Genomic DNA, 24,760 nt, shown 5'->3' with positions numbered 1-24,760 from the left:
GCCACACCATGCTGCTCCAGGTCACTTAAGGGGAGCCCTGGGCGCCATATCAAAGTAAAGCATGTACCCAAAAGTTGACTTCAAAGCAAGAAATGAGCACTTTTTGACAAGTTTTCCCAGCTTGCTGGGTGCAATTTGCTTTTTTTTTTAACTGTCGATCTAGTTCCATGTCTCAGCTGCATCAGATTGTTAATTTGCTGCATGAGGCAACCACTCAAGGGTCATTGAACCAGCCCAGTATTTTTAATGGTTAATGATTCTATGAGCAGCACAGTGACACAGTGGTTAGCACTGCTGCCTCACAGAGCCAGGGACCCGGGTTCGATTTCCAGCTTGGGTCACTGTCTGCATAGAGTCTTGCACATTTTCCCCATGTCTGCATGTGTTTCCTCTGGGTGCTCTGGTTTCCTCCCACAGTCCAAAAGACATGCTGGTTAGGTGCATTGGCCATGCTAAATTCTCCCTCCGTGTACAGGCACTGGAGTGTGGCGATTAGGGGATTTTCAAGTGGCTTCACTGCGGTGTTGATGTAAGCCGACTTGTGACACTAATAAATAAACTTTAAACTTAAAAGAACTGAGGTATGAACTGATGGAAGATCATTATCCAGAGTTATTTAGGTATAGCCCTTTTCCTAGTGAAAGTATGTTCTAATGCATTCCACTGCTTTAACCATGCCCATGTTGTTTTTTGATTTGATTTATTATTGTCACATGTATTAGTATACAGTGAAAAGTATTATTTCCTGCATGCTATACAAACAAAGCATACCGTACATAGAGAAGGAAAGGAGAGGGTGCAGAATATAGTGTTACAGTCATAGCTAGGGTGTAGAGAAAGATCAACTTAATATAAGGTAGTTCAAAAGTCTGATGGCAGCAGGGAAGAAGCTGTTCTTGAGTTGATTGGTACGTGACCTCAGAATTCTGTATCTTTTCCCCGATGGAAAAATGTGGAAGAGAGTATGTCTGAGTTGTGTGGGGTCCTTGATTATGCTGGCTGCTTTTCTGGAAGTGTAGACAGTGTCAATGGATGGGAGGCTGTGTTATTATAATGATATAATAGCTTGGGCTTATTTATTGTACAAGACTCAAGGCAGCAATCACTCATAAGGGTTCGGGTAAACACTTTATATTAAGACTAGGCACATGAGAACAATTATACATTGGTATAAAGCTGTGTGCTTCTTTTGGTTAACCAAATAAACTAAATCAACAAACTGAGGGACAAATTTAAATGAAGTTCCTTGAAGCAATATTGCTTCAATGTGAACAGAATCTCAAAGGAAACTTAAAACATCAAAACAAAATGTGATTGAGGGGGTCAATAATACACCCCAATCCCCACGGTGCCCATTGGGCACGGAAGGCCTCGATGGTATTGGCAGACATCGCATGCTCCCTTTCCAAGGACACCTGGCAGGAAATGTGACAGCAGAAGAGGGGCAGATAGTTGAAACTGATGACCCCCTTGACCGCCCACTATCTGGACCTATCAATGGCCAGGCCCAGGAGATTTGTGTGTTCTGCTCAAAGCAAAAGTGAAACTAAGACTGAATCACGTGACACATTTCCCTTCTGGTGGTGTCATGCTGCTATCTCATAAAGGCACACATGCTGCCCTCATGGCACAATCCCATCCTTACACTCCCTCTCATGCCAATGTTACATTGTCCTCATCTGAGTGACACCACGTACCAAAGCGACCTTTACACCTCCTTCATCAGCTGCTACTTGAGGTTCACCATCAACAACAGAAAGCTTCTCAGCTACACTAGCAATCTCCATGGCCATTTGTTCTATAATGCGTTTACGCCACAGATAAGCTGACCCACCACTAGCTTGGGCCAGTGCCATTATGTATTTTCCTCTTTTGCTCTCCAACAAAAAAGTATGTTATTCTCATACATTGTGGTTGTAGAGATATTGTTTTTCAATGTGTCTGTGCATCACAGTGCCGATTCACCTCTGTTTTGTGCACTTGGTAGTTGTGGCAAGACAATGCCATCTCCACAGCTGTGTCTTGAGATTCCACACCATTAAGTGATTTAGTGTAGCACACTTTTGACTATCTTATGATCCCAGCTGATGTTACCACTGGACAAGTCAGATCGCAAAGTGAAACCTGATTGATGCTAACTTTGTTTTTCCAGAAGCTGTGGAAGGTAATTACTGAACAGATTCATAGGAGTCTGCTGAAAAACTTTAAGCAAAAGATAAAGATATTTATTAAACAAGAAAAAATGGACTATGTCACATGAGATAAAAGGTTAGAAAGATTTCAATGTACACATCAGTACATGAGTCAAATCACACTATTCCTCCAACCCAATTATACTTTTACAAATACATATAAATCCATAAAGACAATTTGCCAAATCTATCTTATACTCTACTATTCAGGGTAACTATTCTAATAGGTGGACTGGGGCATGTCATACTCCCAAGTGACAGATGGGACCAAAGTAGATTCTATGTATTCCTCATCAATCTGTCCAGATGCTTGTTACATCGTGAGCCATCGTGTCACTGAAATTCTGTCTTTCCCACGAGGGATTCCACTCTCACCATTCAAAGAACTCTCTGTGGAATTCTCTTCCAAACAGTGCTTTCATTGGTAGAAACGGAAGATGCAGGTCTGACAGCATCATTGGAGAGAGAAATAGAGCTAGCATTCCAAGTCTGGATGACTCTTCTTCAGAGCTCTGGGGGCAGTGCCAGGGTGTTAGAGTCCAATTTACCAGTAGTGAATCACGCTGGCATGGCATCAGGCTGCCAGGGGGAGGGGGAGCATTCCATGGGACCAGACGTTACGGCATAAAGTCATTTAATTATATTTAAATTAATTTACATCTATGCAGACCACATTAAAATCCATGCAAATCATGTCAAAGGCAAGGGGGGGGGAGGGGAGATCTCAAGCCAACGATTGGTGACATAGATCCCGTTATGGTCCTCTTGCAAGATTTAGCTGGCATAGTGGGATTTGCGCCCGTGGCAAACAGACCCCGCTAAATCTCGCCTACAATGTTTTTCCTGGGAACAGTGGAGGAAGTGGTGGAAGGATTCCTGAGTTGATTATCAGCCCATTGAACCGCATTATGAATGCTCCTCCTGTGGCCAACAAGTCCGATGTTGAACTTGAACCCAGAGCTTCTGGCCCCAGAGATAGGGGCACTGCCAACTGTACTACAAGACTTGGGGGAGATCAGTTATAATGCAACTTTTATTCTTGTGTGCAAGGCACGGGAATTATACAGGTATGAGGGAATTGTGAGACATTTCTTTATGAAAGAAACAAACGCAGCCCGGTAAGATATCAATGCTTGTTTGAAACTCTCTTATTCCACTGGGATAGATCCCGCAAGAGGATGACAGTAAGTCAGCAGCCCGTTTTACAGCTCATATCATTAAAAACACTGGAAATAAAAATTGACTGATCTTTTAAATAGGTTTGAAACTCATTAACTATAATTGTCCACTAGCTCACAAGGTAAATACCTAATGAATTTTAATACTTTAAAACATAGAACAGCCAATAATTACATAAATGCAAATACTCCCTAATTGTTGAACTATGAGGGAGTTTGCTTTTACAAAGAGGTCTGTTTCGTTGCATAGAATCCTACAGTGCAGAAGGAGGCCATTCAGCCCATCAAGTCTGCACCAACCACAATCCCACCCAGATCCTAGCCCCATAACCCCATACATTTACCCTAGCCAGTCCCCCTGACACTAAGGGGCAATTTAGCATGCCCAATCCACCTAACCCGCACACCTTTGGACTGTGAGAGAAAACCGGAGCACCCGGAGGGAACCCACACAGACACGGGGAGAATGTGCAAACTCCACACAGTCAGTAACCCAAGCTGGGAATCGAACCCAGATCCCTGGCGCTATGAGGCAGCAGTGCTAACCACTGCGCCACTGTGCCGCCCCATAAGTTGCATAAGGATTTCCTTGCTATTTGTTCCTTTCATGTTGCTGAAGAATCCTTCATCTTATCAATTTTCGTGTTGATACCATTGGGTTGAAATAACAATATGGGGAGCATGAAAATACATTTTAAAAAAAGTCTTCACCATTTAATCAAACTTGAAACAATTTGGTCATTCCATATACCCTCCTGCTTTGGCTGAATTATTTTCACTGTAAGATCTGCCTTGGCTTTCTCAGAGTAATGAGTCATATGCAATAAAAGCCCACTTTGGTAGCTGTGCCCACATGAATTTTTTAACACACTATTTTAGTCAGTATTTTTAACGTAAAGTTTGAATTACGAGAAGTAAACTAGAATGTATTGCTCCAATAAACTCTGAAATATAGAGTGAATGTCAATTGACTTTCAGTCTCGGAGACCTGTGGCTTTCTTGAACCATTTCCGAACTTTGTACTGGATTCAATTTTCCCACATCCCTCATACGCTGGAAGAGAGAAATGTATGGAATGTTTGCTGCACTGCATGGATGTTGGTACATTTTAGTAAAGAGCTTTGTTCTAAAGTAAAATGATATCCCACAGTAAACTCTGTGAAACTGAAGCCTGCCTCTTAATAAAAATGGCAGTGAACATGCATGGTGCATTCTTCGCTGAGGCCAGGCTGGATACATGCTGAAGTCAGCATTCAGAAATTTAAATGAGGCTTGGGAGTTAATGTTTCCTGCTCTTAATGCTGGAGTCATCATTTGACCCTTGGAGCCTGAATCGGGCCAGAACAGAGACGGTAGGCCATGAGAAATGGCCGCAACATTGGGTGGTCGACATTCCATCTCTGTTTCTGATGTAACAATCTTTGTGAAGGAGGGGTGGCCAGGCCTGTGAATTCACCTGTGCTTCTTTTGAGACCAATTAAGTGTTCCATCAAATACTTGAGCTATCATAGAATCATAGAAACCCTACAGTGCAGAAGGGGGCCATTCGGCCCATCGAGTCTGCACCAACAATAATACCATCCAGACCCTATCCCCGAAACCCCATATATTTACCCTGCTAATCCCTTTAAAATACACATCCTGGGACACTAAGGAGCAATTTAGCATGGCCAATCAACCTAACCTGCACATCTTTGGACTGTGGGAGGAAACCGGAGCATCTGGAGGAAACCCACGCAGACACGGGGAGAATGTGCAAACTTCACACAGACAATGACCCAAACCGGGAATTAAACCCGGGTCCCTGGAGCTGTGAGGCAGCAGTGCTAACCACTGTGCCACCGTGCTGCTCTGTGCCTTGTACATGGTGCACAGGCTTTGGGAGCAGAATTCCTCACCTCTGACTTGTTCATGTAGCCACAGTATATATACAAAACTGGTCCAGTTAATTGTCTGGTCGGTGGTATCCCAGGTTGTTGACAGTGAGGAATTCAGTGATGTTAATGCCATTAAACGCTGAAGAGGCGAGAGAGTCTCCCCGTTGGAGGTAGTCAATGCTTTGCACTTGTGTGGGGCAAATGTTACTTGCCACTTAGCACCCCAAGGCTCAGGTCAGTAAGGTGTTGCCACATATGGGCATGGACTCTGAGGAGTTGGGAATGGTACTGAACATTGTACAATCATCGGCCCTGGAGGGGCAGGAGCTAGCGGGAAGAAAGGACAAGGAATTGGAGGCAGGGGAGGTGAGACAGAACAGAGAAGTGCCCCTGCTACACGATGACGTGGCCTTCCTTGGCCACCCTCCAGGGAAAGGACCTTCCTCCTCTCCCTCATGAGTGCCACGCCTCTGTCTCCCCTGTGATATTGCACTTCCCGGTGATGCAGCTGCAGATATTGGCACAAACCTGCACCCGCAGGACAACGGGCAGCATCAGTGATGGTTGCTGTGGGTGTCCAAATGAATCCCCCATCTCGCACCCCCAATCCACTGACCCTCCCCCTTTATTTCTGCCCTCATCAACTTTAATTGGACGATAAACCCATTTCCGTGACAACTCAGGGTTCACCGCCATGAAAATCTAAACCTGATTCAGTTTCCCAGTGGAGACAGATTACACCATGGTGAAATTACAGCCGCTATGCACTTGTTTCCCACATTTCACTCAGATCATGAGATTTATTCATATTGTATAAGAGAAGAATAGCTGGAAGAGATATTTAGGGCCCCAGGGTCTGGAACTCTCTTCATAAAATTTTCCCTCTATCTAAAGTAAAAGTTTATTTATTAGTCATAAGTAGATTTACATTAACACTGCAGTGAAGTTACTGTGAAAACTCCCCCAGTCGCCACACTCCAACGCATATTCGGGTACACTGAGGGGGAATTTAGCATGGCCAACGCACCTAACCAGCACCAGTCTTTCAGACTGTGGGAGGAAACCGGAGCACCCGGAGGAAACCCACGCAGACACAGGGAGAACGTGCAGACTTCACACAGACAGTGACCCAAGCTGGGAATCGAACCCTGGTCCCTGGCGCTGTGAGGCAACAATGCTAACCACCATGGTGTCTGTGTCTTCTTTCTAGACATCATTTTGGACAAGGTTTCAGTCAGATTATATAATCTCGTACCAACAAGTTTGTGCTTATGTAACGCTTTGAACATCGGAAATTGTCCCAAAGGGCTTCAAGGATCAATAGAATTTGACACCAGGCCACATAGGGATATCTTTGGACAGATGACCGAAAGCTTGATCCAAGTGTTCGGTTTTAAGGAACACCTGAAAGGAAGAGAGTAAATTAGAGATGTTGAGGGTGAGAAATCCAGAGCTTTCCGGCAGCTGAAAGCAGAATGTTGAAAACCAGGGATGTGCTGGAGGGTAGGAATGGGGGGGACACAGAAATCTCAAGAGTTGTAGACCTGGAAGAGGTTAGAGAGAGAAAAGGAGGAGCTGATTAATCCATGTTTTGAAAACAAGGATTAGAATTCTTAAATTGAGGCATTGGTGGGCAATGAGCACAGTGTGAATGGACTTGGTGCTCATCATCCATTCACCGTGAGGCATCTTGGGATATGTGTTTGTTAAAGTGCTATCCAATTGTTAAACGTTGCACTGTTTGATTGTACAAACTCTTCTTGCCACAACAATGTTAATTTGTTATTTTATGAAGATCAGAAATTGAAAGCACAGGGGCTGAATTTCAGTTCCCGGATCCCGATCCCACTGTCAGAATGAAATGCGGGACCTGGAAATGCCCGTGGGAGATTAAGAGTGGCGGGCAGGCTCTCAAGGCTGTCAGGCCAATAGGAAGCACTGAAGAATCAGCAGCCCTATCAGAGTTGAATGCTGCTGATGTAAGTCGATGAACAAAATGTGCCTCAAGATGGAAGCACCATCTGAAGGTCTTTAAAAATTGAAAAAATTGGCCACTGCTGCGAGGCGGGAAATTAAATAAGGCATCGCTGGTGCCCCTGGTCTGTGACACAGGGAGGCTGTCTCCATCCATGGACTGGGGTTTGGCCTCAGCAAGGGGCACTTATCAGCCACTAGTGTGCAATTTCCCGCATGCCGGCCTCGAAACCTACCGCTGTTGCTCCAGATGTCTGAAATTATGCTGACCAGACCAAAGAGTCAACTCTGGGGCAATGTTGTTCATTTGCACAATTATCCGAAGATTATTCCTTTGTGCTAACAAGAACAAAACACGGTATTTGACTAGACTAGGTAAATAGAGTCTTTTTTTAAAAAGATCTTAGTGTCTTTTATGAATGTATGTTTCGAATTACTGGATGGAAAAGGCATTTATTAATGCTGACATGTCTTTAGGATTTGAGACTTGCACACAGCAGGTTCAAACCAAACCCGTTTAAGGAAGTTACATCACAACCTCAAACAGACCATGAAACTTCTCCTCTCCATGGAGATAAGCACCACTTCCTTCCGAGACAGACAATAATAAACATTCACTGCAAATTATATGAATAATTGACTAATAACTTGTGATGTTTGACCCATTTCTACCATCTAATCAAATCGGATAAAGAGTAAGCAACATTTAGCTTTTTTTGCAGAGAGTTACAAAAAAATGAAATACATTTGAAATTTACTTCTAAAAATCAACAGTATGATTTTGCGGTACCTAGGCCTTGTTAATGATGGCTTATTTTTATTTACTAGAAAAATGGCTCGGTCTTTCAGTATTAGAAACATAGAAAAACTACAGCACAAACAGGCCCTTCGACCCACAAGTTGTGCCGAACACATCCCCACCTTCTAGACCCTCCATCCTATTAAGCTCCATGTACTCATCCAGGAGTCTCTTAAAAGACCCTATTGAGTTCGCCTCCACCACCCCTGACGGCAGCCGATTCCACTCGCCCACCGCCCTCTGTGTGAAAAACTTACCCCTAACATCTCCCCTGTACCTACCCCCCAGCACCTTAAACCTGTGTCCTCTCGTAGCAGACATTTCCACCCTGGGAAAAAGCCTCTGAGAGTACACCCGATCTATGCCTCTCAACATCTTATACACCTCTATTAGGTCTCCTCTCATCCTTTGGCTCTCCAAGGAGAAAAGACTGAGCTCCCTCAGCCTATCCTCATAAGGCATGCCACTCAATCCAGGCAACATCCTTGTAAATCTCCTCTGCACCCTTTCAATCTTTTCCACATCCTTCCTATAGTGAGGCGACCAGAACTGAGCACAGTACTCCAAGTGGGGTTTGACGAGGGTCTTATATAGCTGCATCATTATCCCCGGACTCCTAAACTCAATCCCTCGATTGATAAAGGCCAGCACACCATACGCCTTCTTAACCACCTCCTCCACCTGCGGGGCCGATTTCAGAGTCCTATGGACCCGGACCCCAAGGTCCTTCTGATCCTCTACTGTACTAAGAGTCTTGCCCTTTTTATTGTACTCCTTCATCCCATTTGTCCTACCAAAATGGACCACGACGCATTTATCTGGGTTGAAGTCCATCTGCCACTTCTCCGCCCAGTCTTGCATCCTATCTATGTCCCTCTGTAACTTCTGACATCCCACCAGACTATCCACAACCCCACCAACCTTCATGTCGTCGGCAAACTTACCAACCCATACCTCCACTTCCTCATCCAGGTCATTTATGAAAATGACAAACTGCAAGGGTCCCAGAACAGATCCCTGGGGCACACCACTGGTGACCGACCTCCATTTAGAAAAAGACCCATCTATACCCACTCTCTGCCTCCTTTGGGCAAGCCAGTTCTGGATCCACTGGGCAGCAGCCCCTTGGATCCCATGCCCTCTCACTTTTTCTAGAAGCCTCGCATGGGGGACCTTATCAAACGCCTTGCTAAAATGCATATAAACCACATCTACCGCCTTCCCTTCGTCAATGTGTTTAGTCACATTTTCGAAGAACTCCACCAGGCTCGTAAGGCACGATCTGCCCTTGACAAAGCCATGCTGAGTATTCTTGAGCATACTAAACCTCTCTAAATGCTCATATATCCTGTCCCTCAGGATCTTCTCCATCAGTTTACCAACCACTGAGGTTAGACTCACCGGTCGGTAATTACCTGGGCTATCCCTATTCCCCTTCTTGAAAATAGGAACCACATCCGCAATCCTCCAGCACCTCTCCCGTCTCCATCGACGACGCAAAGATCATCGCCAGAGGCTCTGCAATCTCCTCCCTCGCCTCCCACAGTAACCTGGGGTACATCCCAGATTACTAAGCAAGGCGTGGTATCCTAGTTTCTGCGCAATTTTGATAAGATGCCTATTATTCAAGATCTTCAAGGTGATGAGAAATATTTTGCAAGCGGAAACTAAGATCATTTTTTAATTGCTCATGGGGTGTAAGCATTGCTGGCAAGGCCGGCATTTGTCACTAGTCTATAACTGTCCTTGTGAATGAGCTGCTTCTCGAACCAGTGTAGTCTGTGTGGTGTAATAGCACCCAGAGTGCTGGTAAGAATAGAGTCCCAGATTTTTGATCCAGCAACAGTGAAGGAATGGCATTATAGTTTCAAGTCAGGATGGTGTGCAGCTCGGAGGAAGAATTGCAGCTGGTGGTGTTCCCCTGCGCCTTCTGCATTGACCTTCTAGGCGGTGGAGGTCATGGGTTTGGAAGGTGCTGTCAAGGCACTGGAGTCTTGATGAGCTGCCGCAGTGCATCTTGTTTATTCTGTACACTGCTGTCATAATGTGGCGGTAGTGGAGAGAATTAACGCGTAAAGTAGTGAATGGTGTGCCAACGAAGCAGGCCACTTTGTAATTGATTGTTGAGTCTTGAGTGTTGTTGTAGCTGCACTCATCCAGGAAAGTGGAGAGTATCTCAACAAACATTTTCCCTATCTCTTGTACATGGTGTATAGGCTTTTGCAATTCAAGAAGAATTCCTCGCCTCTGACTTGTTCATGTAGCCGCAGTATTTATATAACTGGTCCAGTTATATAACTGGTCAATGATATCCCCAGGTTGTTGATAGTGAGGAACTCAGTAATGCTAATGTCATTAAACACAGAAGGGGCGAGAGAGTCTCCTGGTTAGAGATAGTCATTGCTTTGCATTTGTGTGGGGCAAAGGTTACTTGCTACTTAGCAGCCCAAAGCTAAGTGCCAACCAGGTGCTGCCACATTGTGGGCATGGACTGTTTAAATGTCTGAGGGAGTTGCGAATGTTACTGAATATTGTGCAATCATCAGTGAACATCCCTGTTTTTGGCCTTATGATGGATACAAGGTCATTGATGAAGCATTTGAAGATGCTTGGACTGAGGGCAGGACTCTGAGGAACTCCTGCAGCAATGTCCAACCGCTACACCTAAGTATGATTTCAACCCAGTGGTGAGTTCCCCCCTTGATTCCCATTGACTTCAGTTTTGCCAGGACTCCTTAACACCACACTCAGTCAGACGCTGACTTGGTGTCAGGAACAGTCACTCTCACCTCACCTTTGGAATTCGATTCTTTTGTCCATGTTTGGACCAAAGTTCTAATGAAGCCAGGAGTCATGTTGCCCTGCCCTTGGGAGCCTAATTGTTATGTGTACAGACAAATGGCATCGCTGAGTGTTCTTGTTATCTTTTGGATTTCTGATGTTGGTTATAATTTAAACTTGGAAAGATGGCAGTTCTTTAAGTTTAATAGTTGCATGCTGCCTCGTACAATAGAAAGTCGATTTGAATTGGTTCTGTTAGATATTGCATGAGTCTCTGGAACAGTTGTTCCAACTGTGGCCCCCTGGAACACTTACACATAGCAATTAGTTCTTAGTTAATTAGCTCTTAGATATTTGCATATAATATAGCAATACATAGTAGCATTAACACAGAAAAATCTGAATGTTGTGCATTTTAACCCACAGCCAACAATATAATATGCTTTGCTGTTTTTTTCTAGACTGCTAGTTTGGAAGTGTTTTGCCCCTATTTTCTGTCTTTCCGATTTCAACCGCTTCACTATTAATGACAGCACTTTCAGTTGCTCTGGAATACTGTCACAACACCACTTTGTCTCTCTACCTCGCTTTCCTCCTTTTGGACACTCCTTAAACCTGACTTCTTTGGCCAAGCTTTTGGTTATCTTGCCTAATATCTCATTTTTTAAAAATCATTCGTGGGACATGGACGTCGCTGGCTGGCCAGCCTTTATTGCCCATCCCTAGTTGCTGTGGCTCTGGAGTCACATGTAGGCCAGACCAGGTAAGGACGGCAGATTTCCTTTCCAAAAGGACATTAGTGAGCCACATGGTCATCAGTAGATTCTTAATTCCGGATATTTTTGATTGAATTCAAATTCCACCTCTGCCGTGGTGGGATTCGAACCCAGGTTCCCAGAACATCAGCCGAGTTTCTGGATAAATTGTCTAGCAATAATACTCTTATGTGGCTAAATGTCATATTCTGTTTTGATAATGCTTCTGTGAAGCGCCAATGTTAAAGGTGCTGTTTAAATATGTACCGTTGTACCCCAACCCCTCCCCCACACACCAAAAGTGTTAACTGCCTCACTTGTTCTGGTCACCATCAAGGATGTAGAGTCATCATTTTATGCAATGAATAGTGAGAACCCTGCTTAGGTGCCTGAGATAAGGATGTCGCAGCCATTTGTAATGTGTTCTTCCTCTACCCTGTCGGAGACTAGCTAATGAAGTACATTATGATTCACCTTGGTCTGTGCAGCTCAAGGATAAAGATTTTGCTTCCTGAGACAATGAAAATACCTCAGAGGCGTATTTCTAACATAAATTTTAAAGAAAAACCTGGTTCCTCTTCCACTGTCCCGGACTTCTTCCAAACCCGTGCCTCCTGGCGTTCATTGTTAATGACTGGAAATTGAAAATCGAACTTGTAAGTGTGGTTTTTATAACAATCTTCATGTTGCTCAGTGTGAGGTGAATGTACAATGATGGTTTACATGAGTGCAGCTCTCTGATGTGGCTTTCTGCCTGGATAAATATAGAACAGAACATCACATATGCATCAAAAGTTGGATCATGTGACTAAACATGCGTTTAAAAGCAAATATGAATTTTTCAAATTTACATAGAAAATCCAAGTGGAGTTAATAGCTTTTAACATTTGCAAAATGGAATTGGCGTATTTATTTTTCTCATCTGTTGAGGAAGTTAATTTTTTAAATCTTTTATTTGCTACGATTGTATACAGTGACAGTTATTGCAAGATTCTGAGCTCTGTTATGCCTTGTTGTTATTCAGTAGCCTATCCAAAGAGAATAGACTTATCCATATAATGCTGCCTGCTAAATTAATAGGAGGGAGATGCCCTCCATTTTGGAGTTATCTATAGATGTTATTGCATCATATTTTTTGCTTCAGAAGGCATGTGTCATGTTAGGTTTATTGACAAAGCACTGTTTGGTATACAGCAAAGGCCGCCCAGACTTAACAATGCACTTTGGCTCAACACCGCAAATTTTATTAAATTTTAGCAATAAATTGCAACACTTCTCTTTGTACGATGGAATTTGGAAGACATTCTATGTGGAACATGACTATTTTATAGCGGTTACTTTGCAGGTTTTGTCCCGGGCTGGTAGGCTTAATCTTTAGATCATTTGATAATAGTTTCCATTAGTCCAGAAACAATTGTATCTACAAAGACAGACCAGAATGCTGCTGTATTATATGCCTCAGAGATATACCAATCTCAGGGCACAATTTTACCTGAGACCAGAAAATCCCATATGAGGTCAAGGGACATTTCCATTATCCACCGTTCCCCTGCTCTGATTCCGTGGCGGGCGGGGCGGGAAAATTCCAGTGTCAGTTTCTGAAAAGGAGATTTATTTACAACGCTTTTAAAATGGTCCACAGCAAGTCTCAAGCTTCCAGCTTACTTTTAGTTTGTTTTTTGTAACCATGCCCTGGTTTGACTAATAGCATAAATGTCAACAGACACGCATAATCAAGCACAGAAAGACTGAACAGTTGCATTCCAGGTGCCTCCAACTGGACAAAGAATAATCCTTCCACATACAATTGCGAAACACACAAGGAGAGTTAGAGTGATCAGAAGGCACTTCAACTCTCGTAAAACACAAGTCTTTGGAGTTAGCAACCTTATAAAAATACCACATTATAAATATAAAACAGAGAAAACCCTTTCAGAACTCATCCCTTTGTGTGTGTGCGCGTGAGGTCAAACCATGCATTTTGGTGGTGTGCATGGTATGCAGTGTTAATAACACTCACATTCAATCTGGGAGGCTGGCATGTACATGTTTGCTGCCTTTGGAGCTTTTGCCTTAACTATAGTGGGGGGTGGTGTTGGGGGGGAGGGGGGGTGAGATGGGGGGGGAGGTTGTGGTGCAATTCATGTAGAACTCCTCGTGTTCCAGTCGGGAAGATATATCAAGCCCACAAACTGTAATATTTTGTCTGATTTGTTCTGACCAGATGCTTCAGTTTAGCTTGCTTATTATTATTAGTTCATCAAGTCCCAACATGGAGTACCGTAGCATAGTGATTATGTTAATAATCCAGAGGCCCAGACCAATAATCCAGAGTGGTGAGTTCAAATCCCATCACAGCAGCTGAGAAGTTTAAACTTGGCCAAATAAATAAATCTAGATTTGGATAAACAAAGCTGTGAAGCAATTGGATTATTGTTAAAAAAAAACCCCGACCTGGTTGACTAATGCCCTCAAGGAAGTGAAGCTGCTGCCCTTACCTGGTCTGACCTACTTGTGGCTTCAGAACCACAGCAATGTGGTTGACTCTTAACTGGCACAGACTAGCAAGCCACTCAGTTGTACAGTGATGGACCAGTGACAAGCTAGCGATGCACACATCCCATCAATTAATAAAAGAGAACAGGGAAAATCCTTTCAAACCCTAACTGGTTGCTATCTGTCACCCTACACTATCACTATGACTACTCGCTGTTAAAGCACACTGTCCACTATTTTATTCTTTATTTTATATTCAACGTCATTTACCTTTTATGCTACGGTTATGATTTGAGTGTAGGGATAGGGATGTTTTGCTGCAATTGTATAGGATGTTGGTGAGGCCACACCTGGAGTATTGTGTGCAGTTTTGGTGTCCTTATCTGAGGAAAGATGTCCTAGCTATAAAGGGAGTACAGCGAAGGTTTACCAGGCTGATTCCTGGGATGGCAGGTCTGTCATATGAGGAGAGATTAAGTCAATTAGGGTTATCTTCACTTGAGTTTAGAAGAGTGAGAGGGGATCTCATGGAAACCTCTAAAATTCTAACAGGGTTAGACAGGGTAGATTCAGAAAGCATGTTCCCAATTGGGAGGGTGGGGGTAGGGGGTGGGGGGTGGGGGTCCAGAACTAGGGGTCATAGTTTAAGGATAAGGGGTAAATATTTTAGAACTGAGGTGAGGAAAAATTACTTCACCCAGAAATTGGTGAATGTGTGGAATTCACTACCACAGAAAGTAGTTGAGGCCAAAATATTGTCTGATTTCAAGAAGAATTTGGATATAGCTCTTGGGGCTATGGAGGGAAGGAGAGATCAGGATATTGAATTTGATGATCAGCCAAATGACTTCCTTCTGCACTGTAGGTTCTATGATCCTATGAAAGATAGGGTTGACATTTGGACACTATGAGCACAGTAAGAAGTCTCACAACACCAGGTTAAAATTCAACAGGTTTATTTGGAATCACGAACTTTCGGAGCGCTGCTCCTTCCTCAGGTGAGTGGGGACTCACCTGATGACTCACCTGATGTTGTGAGACTTCTTACTGTGCCCACCCCAGTCCAACGCCGGCATCTCCACATCATGGACATTATGATGAAGCAAGTCCTGAACTTGAACTTTAAGCATTGTGTCGCGTGGATCTTATTTGGCATTGAACAAACATATTTGAGTTCCTCAAAAGATATTTTGTTAACTGGACTGAAAATTGGGGCATTAAAGTAGCTGTAACAATCCAACAATAAAATCCCATTGATCTGTTGGAATTGATTCAAAAACAACATTGATGTTAAAGGAGAGTGATCTGACTTAAAAAGTTAAACCCTAAGTACTGTCAGAATGCATCAATCTTTTGTTCCACAGTGTTACACTGAGCTTTGAAAACTGTTGCTTTGCAATGTTTTACCTTCAGGTTAATTTCCCAAATTATTGCTGAAAAAGGCATTTTATGGAAGCTTTTTATCTTGCACTCATCAGGACAATCACAAGAGTATCAATGTAAGGGGAAACAGCAACTTTATACTATATGAGACGAGAGCTGGTTGGCAAGTGGGTTCTGATTGGGAGAGGTGTTGCCATGAAGAATGCACCAGTTGGCATGGTAAAGCCTCTACCAATCAGTGTCCAGTTGCCAACAAATCTCATTCTGCACTCTCTCATTTCCTTCTCTATGAACGGTATGCTTTGTCTGAATAGTGCGCAAGAAATAATACTTTTCACTGTATACTAATACTTGTGACAATAATAAATCAAATCAAGTCAAGTCATAGTTGTTGTTTACCCTGACATTGGTATTCTTGTGATTGTCCTAATGAGTGCAAAATGAAAAGTTTTTTTTTCATTAGTGTCACAAGTAGGCTTACATTAACACTGCAATGAAGTTACTGTGAAAATCCCCTAGTCGCCACACTCCAGCGCCTGTTCGGGTACACTGAGTGAGAATTTAGCATGGCCAATGCATTGAACTAGCATGTCTTTCGGACTGTGGGAGGAAACCGGAGCACCCAGAGGAAACCCACGCAGACACGGGGAGAACGTTCAAACTCGACACAGACAGTGACCCAAGCCAGGAAGCAAACCCAGGTCTCTGGTGCTGTGAGGCAGCAGTGCTAACTACTGTGTCACCATGAAAAGCTTTGACAACATGTCTTTTCTCCGCAATAATGAAGTTCTATACTACCAAAAAAGTATTTGCCTCAGCTTACATCATTTAAAATGGAAATAATAACTTCCCTTCCCCCACATAAAGGACAGGGGAGTTAATTTGCATTTGAATCCTATGCTTTGCAGATTTGGCAGACCAGCTGGGTGTGCACAAATATATAAAATGCAGAAGCCTAATATGCTGAGAAAAATCGAAAGGTTTTAGAGTCAAGTACAGATGGACCATGGGCTGCTTAGCTGGTGTTCTTAGCTGGTGTTCTCCCTGTGTGTATTACTTATCAATACACGTGGTGTAATGACTTCAATGAGGCTCATGAGGTGGACCTCTTGGAGTATGAGCTCCCTGATTGAGGTCATAGTTCCTGCACAATCAGGGAGCCTCACCTGTTTATAAATATGAGTCCACTGACACTCTGGATTCTGACTTTGTACCTGAAACACTCATAGAGTCATAGAGATTTACAGCATGGAAACAGCCCCATTGGCCCAACTTGTCCATGCTGCCCTTTTTTTTAACCACTACACTAGTCCCAATTGCCCACATTTGGCCCATATCCCTCGATACCCATCTTAACCGTGTAACTGTCTAAATGCTTTTTAAAAGACAAAATTATACCTGCCTCTACTACTACTCCCTCTGGCAACTTGTTCCAGACACTCACCACCCTCTGTGTGAAAAAATTGCCTCTCTGGATCCTTTTGTATCTCTCCCCTCTCACCTTAAACCTATGCCCTCTAGTTTTAGACTCCCCTATCTTTGGGAAAAGATGTTGACTATCTAGCTGATCTATGCCCCTCATTGTTTTATAGACCTCTACAAGATCACCCCTCAGCCTCCTACACTCCAGGGAAAAGAGTCCCAGTCTATCCAGCCTCTCCAAATAACTCAAATAATCAAGCCCCGCTAGCATCCTCGTACACCTTTTCTGCACGCTTTCCAGTTTAATAATATCCTTTATATAATAGGGTGAACAGAACTGTGCATAGTATTCCAAGTGTGGCCGTACCAATGTCTTGTACAACTTCAACAAGACGTCCCAACTCCTGTATTCCATTCCTTGGAGTGGAATAGAGTTTGTAAGTAAAGGGAATCTGGTGAAGGGATATCAATTTCTGAGGGGATATTCAAATTCAGAACATCTTTCCAGTAGTATGTGTTTCATGGAAAGGTAAAATCTTGGATCATCTTATGCCTGAACCTGGGGAGATGTTGACAAATCACAGACTCTGCAGCACCCTACCAATGTAAAATTCAGCAAATATGCTTCTTGACTACCCACCATCCCCCCAAACCACACCCTCCAAAGTATGAAGCAAAACCCTGAAATAGTTCATTTTTCTGCTGTCACTCAGTATGGAGAGAAGCAGAAATACATGGATGGGCCTGGCAATACTGTGTTTAGCACCAGTGGGCGACTTGCACTATTGGCAGGGATTTCTTGGAAAGTCACTATTTAGTGACCTGGTCATTGGTTTTCCATCCGCCCAATCATGAATTGCATAGTCTGGCTTTTAATCAAGTCTGGAAACTTCAAAAGCAAGAGCAGGACCATGAAAAACTGATTGTGAAAGGATAGTTAATGTGTATCTTTCGAGGCAGACATGACTGAGATTTGTCTATTGTTTTGTCGTCAGTCGAGTGGGCGTAAGAATTAAAGCTAAAATTCTTGTCCTTCCACCTTTTCCTAGCTGCACCCATTTTGCTGATGCCAAACAGTTTCATGCAGTTATCCTCCCCATCTCATTAGCATAAACCTGAAGTTAACATGGGCATAAACCAGTGGAAATAATCAGTGACCCTGGAGATACCAGTCTTTTGACCCTTAAGATTGATAATTGTTTCCCCTTCATTCACCTCATAGGATCCTACAGTACAGAAGGAGGCCATTTGGCCCATCGAGTCCGCACCGACTACAATCCCACCCAGGCCCTATCCTCACAACCCCATGCACTCACCCTAGCCAGTCCCCCTAACATTCAGGGGCAATTTTGCATAGCCAATCCATCTAACCTGCACATCTTTGGACTATGGGAGGAAACCGGAGCGCCCGGAGGAAACCCACGCAGACACAGGGAGAATGTGCAAACTCCACACAGACAGTGACCCTAGCCGGGAAATGAACCCAGGTGCCTGTCGCTGTGAGGCAGCAGTGCTAACCACTGTGCCACCGTGCCGCCCTTAAATAAGCATCTTTCAGAACCCACAATCAGAGTCAGAGAATCATAGAAACTAGAAGCAAGAGTAGGCCATTCAGCCCTTCGAGCCTGTTCGCCATTCATTTTGATCATGGCTGATCATCGAATTCAATATCCTGAACCCCCCCCACTTTTCCCCATATCCCTTGATCCCTTTAGCCCCAAGAGCTATATCTAATTTCTTCTTGAAATCAGACGTTTTGGCCTCAATTACATAGTGAATTCCACGTATTCACAACCCTCTGGCTGAAGAAATTTCTCCTCACCTCAGTTCTAAAAGGTTTACCCCTTACCCTCAAACTATAACCCCTAGTTCTGGACTCCCTCACCATTGGGAAGATTAATTCTGAATCTAGGCTGTCTAACCCTGTTAGAATTTTATAAGTGTCTATAAGATCCGCTCTCATTCTTCTAAACTCGAGTGAATATAATCCTAACCGAATTAGTCTCTCCTCGTAAGACAGACCTGCCATCCCAGGAATCAGCCTAGTCATTTTTCAAATTCTAATTTAACTTGCCTTTTGCCATTGTACTGACGCATGATTTTAATACCCTGCTGCCCATGAGACCTGTTCACGAGTTAAACCCACAAGCACAACTGGAGGATATTCATATGTGTTACTTGGGGGGGGGGGGAGGCATGGCTAGTTTTGTGGGTGAAGATTTGGTCAGGCAGAAGGTTTGAAGGATGATTGTAAAAGATTGAGGAAACTTGGGCGTGTTGTAGTCGAGCAATTACCTCAAAATTTGCTGATCTTAACTCTTAATGGGTAAGTGCCCAGATTACACAGGCCTCTGGCTAAGAGTGAGGAGGAAATTCTAAGCTCAAAACTGCCTTCCACATCTTGTTCTACATACAGGTAATGGCACAGGAGGTTTGCTGGTGCATTAGAAATGCCTATCTGCCACACTGATAAAAGTCAATTGTTCAGTCCAAAACCTTCTGAGTGGGAATCCTGAATCCACCTTTCTGCCCTGTCCTGTCCTCACTTAACCCCTAGCTAGTTTTGGCAAAAATCTACTTTTTGTTGGTGTTTTTCGGAATGACGAGAAACCTTGGAACATCCTTCCCAGAAAATTAATTGGTTCCAGAGACCAGCAAATATGCAGAAACCTGGCTTTTAATGAGCAACAGATCTCAACTCTGCTTTGACTTCCACTGTACAGCCTGTACTGCACTGACTCTCTGGCTCCCTCTATGGTGTAAAGCCACAGTTGCACAATCCCCAGACTGCGGAGAGGGAGGACAGAATTTGACTTTTCCCAGCTACTATTTTTCAAATTATATTTTCGTTTCACGTGGAGCCTTTGAAGTTTTGTTCTAGGCACGATTTTCCACCATTTCCTGATCTCAAGATAAAAGTTTTAGCTCTGTTCTAGAATGCAGTCTTGTTAAAAAAACTGTTGGCCTAGAAATTCAATCGTGCAAACAGCAGCCTGGTATCACATTTACGGTGGATGTTTTATTCTTGTTCATTCTGTGATGGAAATGCATCAAATGCCACATTGGTAAAGGCTGTTCATAAGCATCAGGTTGCCTCGTGGTATTGTCACTGGACTAGTAATGCAGAGACCCCAGGCAACATCCCGGGGATCCGGGTTCAAATCCCACCACGGCAGATGGTGAAATCTGAATTCAATTAAAATCTGGAATTAAAAGTCTAATGATGACCATGAAACTATTTGCGAGTCAACCTCACTGCTGTTGCTTTGGAATCACGTGTATGCCAGACCAGGTAAGGACAGCAGATTTCCTTCCCTGAAGGACGTTAGTGAACCAGATGGCGTTTTTACGTCTATTTGCATTTGTAACAGTCTTCTTGACTTATTCTTGAAAGATTTCTGTACGCACATTAATGGGATTTACGTGTTAGGTCCCAATCTCTTTCTGCAGGTTGAAAATCATTTAACTTACTTCAGAGGTATAAAAGATTGAGTAGAAGTCACAGAAACGCTACAGTGCAGAAGGAGGCCGTTCAGCCCATCGAGATTGCACGGACAACAATCCCACCCAGGCCTCATCCCCACAACCCCACACATTTACCCCACTAATCCCTCTAACCTATACATCCCAGGACACCAAGGGGGAATTTAGCATGGCCAATCAACCTAACCCACACATCTTTGGACTGTGGGAGAAGCCGGAGCACCCGGAGGAAACCCACGCAGACATGGGGAGAACGTGCAAACTCCACACAGACAGTGAGTCAAGCCAGGAATCGAACCCAGGTCTTTGGAGCTGTGAGGCAGCAGTGCTAACCCCACTCTGCCACCGTGCCGCCCCATGTATCATGTCAAAATTGACAACAAGATCACTAGTCTTGTGATCAAATGACTGATCCACTTCATGTTATCAAAATACAAGGAAGCACTACTTAAAATTTAAACAAAGTAGGATTACAAATGAAAATCAGCTACATCACTTTCAACCAAATCAGGGAAATAAGGGAAAGCCTTTCACAAAGTCAGTAATGAATAGGTTCCCCTCTAGCTGGTATGGCTTGTATTTACATAATGTTAATATCCTAGACAAACATCCAAAAGTACATCATAAAGGATGGGAAAAACAAGACAAAGAAGGACAGATGTAATCAGAAGCTTGGTCAGGTGGGCAGGTTTTAAGGAGGAGTGTAAAGGAGAAGCAAAATGCAGGAGGTTTTAGGGAGGAAGTTTCAGAGAGTGACATGGCCACTTTGGGCAAATGAATTTACCAATGGCCAGATAACGGAGGCAACTGTTTTACAAAGGAGCAGAATTGGATAAATGGAGAATTCATTGAATTATAGATTGGTTACAGCAGAGAAGGAGGCCATTCGGCCCATTGAGCCTGTGCCAGCTCTCCACTGGAGCAACTCTACTGGTCCCATCCCCTGCCTTTCCTCATTGCCCCACAAAGCTTTTCTCGAGATGGTTATCCTTTACCCTTCTAAAGCGATTGAGAAAACTTTGGGGATAGGGAGGGACTTAAGGAGGGATTTAAGGAACCAGAGATTTAAAGTTGAGGCACTCTGGAACTGGGGGAAGATGTTAGGTCAGTAATGGTAAGGGTGATGGTTAAGTGAGATTTGGTTTGGACAAGCTGGAGTTTATGGTGTTGAAAGAAGACAGTTGGCAAGGGGGGTGGGGGGTGGGGGTCACTGAAGTAATCAAGTGCCGACATGACAAAAGCATGTAGAAGAGATGACCACGTATATTTCTTGAGAGAAGAGTATCCATGTGTAGCTGGTCTATTGCTGGAAATTCATTTATTTGTGGTCTCACAATGTAAGTAACTTGATGTCACCAGGTACTGGTACCTGGAGATGATAATGCAGGCTCACACCAACTATTCATTCACACGATCTCCCAAACTTTTCAGTGCTAATTTGAAATTAAGGTTCTGCCTGGAGGAAAAGGAGAGAGAAAATATTGGCTGGTGGTCATGCAGTCTTGGGCCTTCATAGAATCCTGCAGTGCAGAAGGAGACCATTCAGCCCATCGAGTCTGCACCAACCACAATTCCACCCAGGCCCTATCTCCATAACCCCATACATCTACCCTAGCTAGTCCCCCTGACACTAAGGGTCAATTTAGCACGGCCAATCCACCTAACCCGCACATCTTTGGACTGTGGGAGGAACCCGGAGCACCCGGAGGAAACACATGCAGAGACGGGGAAAATGTGCAAACTCCACACGGACAGTGACCCAAACCAGGAATTGAGCCTGGGTCCCTGGCGTTGTGAGGTAGCAGTGCTAACCACTGTGCCACCCACGCTTGAGGCTTTCCTCGTGGCTGCTTCTAGAAAAACATGAGCAGTGGATCAGGGCAGACTTCTTGTATCTTTTAACATTTCCTTCCCATTTCCAGCACTGAGAGAAATGAGTCAATTTCCGTATTTTTGGGTGCGATGTTATGGTTACCTTTTGATTTGATTTGATTTATTATTGTCACATGTACTGGGATACAGTAAAAAGTATTGTTTCTTGCGTGCTATACAGACAAAAACATACCATCCATAGAGCACATAGGGGAGAAGGAAAGGAGAGGGTGCAGAATATAGTGTTGAAGTTACAGGTAGGATGAATAGAAAGACCAATTTAACTTAAGGTAGGGCCATTCAAAAGTCTGATGGCAGCCAGGAAGAATCTGCCCTTGAGTCGGTTGGCACGTGTTCTCAGACTTTTGTATCTAAATACTTGCAGGAAAATATTTTGCAAGGTTGTGGGAACAGAAAGGGTAGTTTTCTGAATTAAAGAATGATGTTTGAACGTCGAACCAGTAGCGTGTGAATCCATGAATCCATAGATATGAATGTTTACCTGAGATGTAAAACAGTGATAAAATTTGTTGTACCTATCCAAATATCATTGGTGGAATTTTCCCATCCCTCCCGCCATGGGAATCATAGCGGGTGGAACAGGACCATGCAAAGGTTCATTGACCTCGGGTGGGATTTTCCGAGCACAGCCAGAAAATCCCACCCACATCTTCCTTGTTTTTGCTCCCAAAGTATTGGACTAAAATGATGCGAATGACGTTAAGGGAATACTTGGGTTTACTCAAAAACTTTCCAGACACCGAGGATGGGATTTTCTGCCCTCCCCCCACCCGCACGCCCCCGGCCGCACACCCCACTCCCCAACCCCGCATGGTGTGTTTTCCGGTAGCAGAAGCAGCCTGCCATTGGCCGCTGCCACGATCTTTCAGTCCCATTGATGTCTATGGTGTTTTGTGTGGCCTGTCCCATCCAGCAGCTGGAGAACCCACCGCAGGGAGTCACCTACGGCGGGACTGGATGACCCGCCCTGCAGGAAGGGAGGGAAAATGCTGCCCCTCGTGCTTCTGATGTTCCAGACTGCAGAGGTTAAAGTGTGCTGCTCCCTTTGTAATGCCAGAAGATTTGTTACAGCACAATACTAATTCTGACTCCACAGGTCTGTGACTAGTGGTGTTCCGCAGGGCTCTGTATTGGGACCTCTGCTGTTTGTGATTTATATAAACGATCTGGAAGAAGGTGTAACTGGGGTGATCAGTAAGTTTGCGGACGACACAAAATTGGTAGGACTTGCAGATAGTGAGGAGCATTGTCAGAAGCTACAGAAGGATATAGATAGGCTGGAAATTTGGGCAAAGAAATGGCAGATGGAGTTCAATCCTGATAAATGCAAAGTGATGCATTTTGGTAGAAATAATGTAGGGAGGAGCTATACGATAAATGGCAGAACCATAAAGGGTGTAGATACGCAGAGGGACCTGGGTGTGCAAGTCCACAGATCCTTGGAGGTGACGTCACAGGTGGAGAAGGTGGTGAAGAAGGCATATGGCATGCTTGCCTTTATAGGACGGGGCATAGAGTATAAAAGTTGGGGTCTGATGTTGCAGATGTATAGAACGTTGGTTCGGCCGCATTTGGAATACTGCGTCCAGTTCTGGTCGCCACACTACCAGAAGGACGTGGAGGCTTTGGAGAGAGTACAGAGGAGGTTTACCAGGATGTTGCCTGGTATGGAGGGGCTTAGTTATGAGGAGAGATTGGGTAAACTGGGGTTGTTCTCCCTGGAAAGACGGAGGATGAGGGGAGACTTAATAGAGGTGTATAAAATTGTGAAAGGCATAGATAGGGTGAACGGTGGGAAGCTTTTCCCCAGGTCGGTGGTGACGTTCACGAGGGGTCATAGGTTCAAGGTGAAGGGGGGGTAAGTTTAACACAGATATCAGAAGGACATATTTTACACAGAGGGTGGTGGGGGCCTGGAATGCGCTGCCAGGCAAGGTGGTGGAGGCGGGCACACTGGGAACATTTAAGACTTATCTAGATAGTCATGTGAATGGAGTGGGAATGGAGGGATACAAAAGAATAGTCTAGTTTGGACCAGGGAGCGGCACGGGCTTGGAGGGCCAAAGGGCCTGTTCCTGTACTGTATTGTTCTTTGTTCTTTGTTTTGATTCCAGCTCTCCCAAATTTGTTCTAAAAATTTCCATGTAATTTGCACAGAGGTAAAATGTTGACCATTATTGGATGAGAAAAAAGAACCAACTTCCATGTGTGTGAATACATTTGCATTGTTGCAGGGCTGCGCGTAAATACACTTCATTGTAGCACACACAACCTCTTTTGCATAGAACCCCCAGGGTTACTGGATTTTCTTACAATGTTTTTTAAAATTAATCAATGAAACAAAAAGTAACCAATCTGTGGACAATCTTTGCAGGTCTCACAAAACAGGTTTAATTTTAACTCATTTCTTTCCTGGTATCCTCACAGATCCATGGCAGTCCAGTCTCCTGCTGTAACCTTGGCGGAAAACCCTGGAGAAATAGCCACTGGCAATGTTTATCCAGGATTCCTATCAATCTGAAGCCTA

General features: G+C 44.0%; 1 protein-coding gene across 3 annotated transcripts in view; it reads left to right on the top strand.

Moving 5' to 3' along the window:
* Positions 1-24,760, top strand: part of plcg2 (phospholipase C, gamma 2) — a 262,650-nt gene that overhangs the window by 138,227 nt on the left and 99,663 nt on the right. The window lies entirely within an intron of this gene.

The sequence above is a fragment of the Mustelus asterias genome, chromosome 4 (assembly GCF_964213995.1).
Source record: "Mustelus asterias chromosome 4, sMusAst1.hap1.1, whole genome shotgun sequence".
NCBI lineage: Eukaryota > Metazoa > Chordata > Chondrichthyes > Carcharhiniformes > Triakidae > Mustelus > Mustelus asterias.
This window is presented reverse-complemented; position numbering and strand designations above follow the sequence as displayed.